Raw genomic sequence first — 4,858 nt, 5'->3', positions numbered from 1 at the left:
CTTAAGGTCCAAGTCCTACTGGCGTAAGCCAGCCCAATTCTGACTGAAAAGACTGAAAGGTTGCGGCTGCTCAAAAGCTTCAGGCTGCTGAACATCTTGAAGAACACAAAGTCGCCGAACATGCTCTGGTTCTTCTCTGATGATGCAATACTTTTGCATTTGTACCCTTCTCCTTTTGGCCTCCCTCATCACCGGGTTTGAACCCGTTGGACTACTTTGTCTGGTCCTACGTGGAGAACATGACCAACGATTCATCGACTTAATAGGATCCTTTTTTATATTCTTATTCAAAATTAACAAAAATTTTGTATACCTCCTTAAATTTTGCCCTTCACGTCCTGACATCTTGAAGAGGTCTTTTATATTTTTTTCATCTTATCCAATTTAAAAACCAGGCTTCTAGAACACTTAACATTGTCCATAATCTTCATTACATCAATTCCACCATCTAGGAGATTTGAGATGCGTTGCTTTTTGCTTATTGCTCGCTCATGTTGATGTATTTACTAAATAATTAGTATAGTTTGTTTATGTAAAAGGACGGGGAAAACAGAATCTGAAAAATTAGGTATAAATCTTTTCATAGTAATGAGAAAATAAAGAATCACTAACAATCCACGTTTTGCTGCCCTACCCTGTATATTTAATAGGAAATACAACATTCTGCAAAACCTTGCACTTGAAAGAGGTGGGGTATTTAGGCTCTTCCAATTCCCTATTAGGCAGTACCCAAAACGTTTATAAAAGATACTGTTACACTTCTTCTAGTATATTCTTTATTTATTTTGGAACCAGTTGGTAGTAAAAAAATTTAATTATCCACTACTTTCATCAACTAATACTTTAGTACAAAATATTTATTTTATAAATATATTGATAAAATATTTAATTTGTATTCCACTAAGATGCAAAGCGAAAAGGTTCCTTAGACATTGTAAAAAGTATTTTGGTCAAAAAATTTTTTTTGCCAAAAGTACAATATATAAAAATATTTTTACTCTTGAAAAAGATTCATAAAAAACTACAAGTATATATGATTCTATTATTGTAGTTCTGATTTTTGAAGAGCAATAGTTACTTATGCGTCAAGTAAGTACCGTTTTCTCTCGAACACATGTAAAAATAAATGTAAGAAAAATATTTTGTTAAGGACTTTTTTGTGAATAAACAAAGCTACTGTTTTGGTGTAACAAAAAAGAAGAAACTACGTTCGATATTTAACTCTATTAAAACTTGACACACTGATTTTAAATATGTAATTCATTTTTTAGGATATATAATTTGATTTATAAATTTTTCAATTTCAACCACCAAAAAAGGTATATTAATTTCAAATTTAATTTTATGTTTAATCTGGGGTCATTAGCTCATTAAAAAATGTAGTTCAAAAGTAAAAAAAAAAATAACAACTTTTATGTACAATAAATATATTTGAAGCGTAACTAGCTTTTCAGAATTTGCTCAGTACAGTTTTGTATAGCAGGAATATTGATTTATTTTTATTAAGATGAACAATTGGAAAAATCTTTTCATTATACATTTCCTTTATAAAGTATTTTAATTATTTCAGTAACTATCTTGTAATATTTTTGCTGAAAAAATATTAAAATCAAATAAATAAAATTATCTAAGTTTTATTTTCTAATATCTAGCCCTTAAATTGACTCACAATGTGTAAGAAAACATTATAATTTAAAATTGAAAATACTCAAAATCGGATTTTATACGAAAAATCAGAACATCTAAACAGCAAATCAAGTTTTAGAATATAAACTCTAAAATATTTTTGTAAAGGTAGCACTTCAGTTTTTTCTTCCTTTCAAACACAAATTATAATTTTATTTATATGCAAAGAATATATAAACTTTATTTCAATTCCCCTAAAAAATATTGGGTTTCAAAGGTTTTGAAAAGAATCTGTAGATATATTTTATAATTTAATTAATATCACAAACAAGTCCATTAAATTTATAATTCTATATAATCACAAAAAACTGTGTAGTTGCTTGCATTTGTAGTAGAGGGTAAGAAAGAAGGGTAAGAAATTGTTGAACGTAAAAAAAGTGAGTCCCAAAATTATAAGTTTAATTGGGTACCTGTGAAAGTATCAAAAATTAAGGATAAATAGTGATATTGTTGTAACAAAGTAAGTTTTGCATTATTTCTTATTTTTATATATCTATAAAACACAAAACAACCTTAATTAAGTATAAATAATAACGTTTTTATTTGTAATACAGTATTTACTTTTAAAAGGTTTAGTTCATCTGTAATAGTGTTGTTCTTATCTTGGACTGAAAACTGCAGTTCGGCCCAGTTCATTCCTGCATATCTGTCCTGAAACGTATAAATTTTGTTTTTTTATGACGCCACTCAGCTTTATAAAACTTCTTTCTAGTCAGTTCTATTACTGACAGTCTAAAGGACTTAAGGTATAAACAACTGGTCCCCAGGATTGACAGTATCAGTTTGAAAACTAGAATGGACTGAATAAGTAAGAACTGACACAACTATTGTTATAGTTCATACCAAGTGCAAAGAATGTAATTTAATTGTGCTTCAGAATGACCTTTTAAATAAAATTTATCCATTTCTAAATCTATCATTGTGAGGATTAATCAAGATCTATTGTTGGTAAAAATTGACTGTAGTTCGTCAAAGAATATAACTATAGGCCTAATATGATTCGATAAAAATAATTCTACCTTGTTTTTGATAGGTAGGTCACATATTACTCAGTTTATAGAAGTGATATCGAAATCTATTATATTTTTGACAAAGTTCAATATAATATGTACTTTTTGTGACCAATATTATCACATACTTAATGATACTGCAATGAAAATTTCCTTCAACAAGGCTTTATTATTCTCGTAAATTTTAATAAAAGTATAAACAGAAGTAGAAATTACATATTGAAATTATTGATTAGTTTACTAGAAGTATAAGAGAGAACCACTTGAGTAGCAAAACTCTCTTCAAACACTTAAAAACGGTAGAAATATTTTTTTTTTTTTTCCTAGTTCAAATATTAATAATAGTTTTATTTATTAAATAAAACTATTTTCAACACTTTCCATGCAACAAATTCTATCAAAGCCAGATTGTAAAGTTAGAGTTAAGTTCCCAAATAGTTGTTAATCATATCACACACACCTGCGGAGATGATATTTGGGTTATATTATTGTTTCAGAGTAGTAATATATTTTGTTTGGTTTATAGAATTGATGTAAGGTAATCAGGAAAAATATTTAGTATAATTTTTTGAGTATTGGCAAGTTAAATTTAATCATAAAATGTTTGTCACTTTATTTAAAATTGACAAATTTAATTATTTAAAAAAAACTCTTTACTTGTAGTATACACAATATATATATATATTCCAGCTGAAAGTCGTACAACTTTTAGATTCAATATTTTAACATAATTAAAGCAATATTACAGGTTGCTATTAAAAATATATGAGTTTTAAAATAATCTTTAAAGGCTATTTGGCTCTGTATTTAATCAATTTTATTTATGAGCTTTTTGTTGTTGCTTCAAATAGCGTGAACAAACTTGGCTTCTACCTACTCTTAGACTGGTAACACTCATATCTCACTGAGTACATAATTAATGAATAATTTTTAGCTCTTAAATTGACAATATATAAATGTATTTTTAATGGCTTCAGAGCTTGATGCTTGAGTTCATATTGAGTTGATATTTAGAACTTGGAAATTGTCAGCTCAAGAAAATCGTGTACCAGGCCAAGTATATTCACCAGGATGAGATGTTTATGTCTCAGCATGCATGTGATTGGGAATTTTTCACCCAAATTTCACTTGACCTCTGAAAAAGGCAAGTATAAAATAGAAAAAAATAGAAGCTGGATAATATGTATGAAAAAACTGATCAATGACTTTTATCTAACATGAACAAGAAGAGGAGGGAAACCTATCACAAAAGTTATCCACATCGTGTGAGCCATCATCTACATAATCAAACTCATATTGACAGGGGGATTTTCTTGTTTTTTGCAGTTCCTTCTTCCTAGAGTTTTGCTGAATGAAGTATGATGAATGACAATTTTACCTTTTTAAGTGTAGTTGAACTTAAGTCAGCACACAAATTCCTCGGAAAATTTCAATAAAATTACAGTAATATGGTGGAACAGATTATGTATTCATTTTTCCTATTAAGGCTTTTTCAAACTGAGCAAAATCATCTTTTGTTGCAGGATTCTTTCCATCGATATTCCAATTCAAAGAAACACCCATCATATCTTTAGCCAGGTCAAGTTTCACTCTTTCTTCCAATTGAAGTAATCAAAGCTTTACCTCAGCCTTTCCCTCTTGAGTGTCTTTATATGCGTTTTCTTTTTCTAACTGGGCCATTTCTTTTATTCAGGAACTTTTAGGAGTCTCTTTCTCGGGAATGATCTACTTAAGAAGCAGCAGAATCTTTAGTTGCTTTTTCTAATATGTCCTCATCTATCTTTTCATCTGATTCCTTGATGGGATTGTCCTCATCTTCACCATCCCACTTGTCACTATAGCATTTTTAGTACGCAACTGCGGTTCTGCATCCCAATTGGCGTCAGACATAACGATATTGTCCTTCAAATTCTACGTGAATTCGTGACAATGTATATTGTTCCCTAGATTCCAAGATATCTGAAGAAGTTAAAAAGAAATTAGCCCAAGATGTAATTGCCTGTTAGTAAGAGTTGAGGACAACGAAGTTTCCGCCGTTGAGAATATAACTATTGGAAGGAGCAAAGCCTTCCCACTTTATGTATCGAAGTAAACCTGTTTTTACTACAGGTACCAAGTCAACAGGACGTTGGATGATATGAGGAAGGAGAATGTGATAGAAA

At 29.5% G+C, this 4,858-nt stretch overlaps 1 pseudogene; it reads right to left on the bottom strand.

Moving 5' to 3' along the window:
* Nucleotides 1-3,908: 3,908 nt before the first annotated feature.
* Nucleotides 3,909-4,586, bottom strand: LOC121128866 (eukaryotic translation initiation factor 3 subunit J-A-like; annotated as a pseudogene).
* Nucleotides 4,587-4,858: the final 272 nt, after the last annotated feature.

The sequence above is a fragment of the Lepeophtheirus salmonis genome, chromosome 14, assembly GCF_016086655.4.
Source record: "Lepeophtheirus salmonis chromosome 14, UVic_Lsal_1.4, whole genome shotgun sequence".
Taxonomy (NCBI): Eukaryota; Metazoa; Arthropoda; class Copepoda; order Siphonostomatoida; family Caligidae; genus Lepeophtheirus; species Lepeophtheirus salmonis.
The sequence above is the reverse complement of the archived record's forward strand: the minus strand, read 5'-3'. Positions and strand labels throughout refer to the sequence as shown.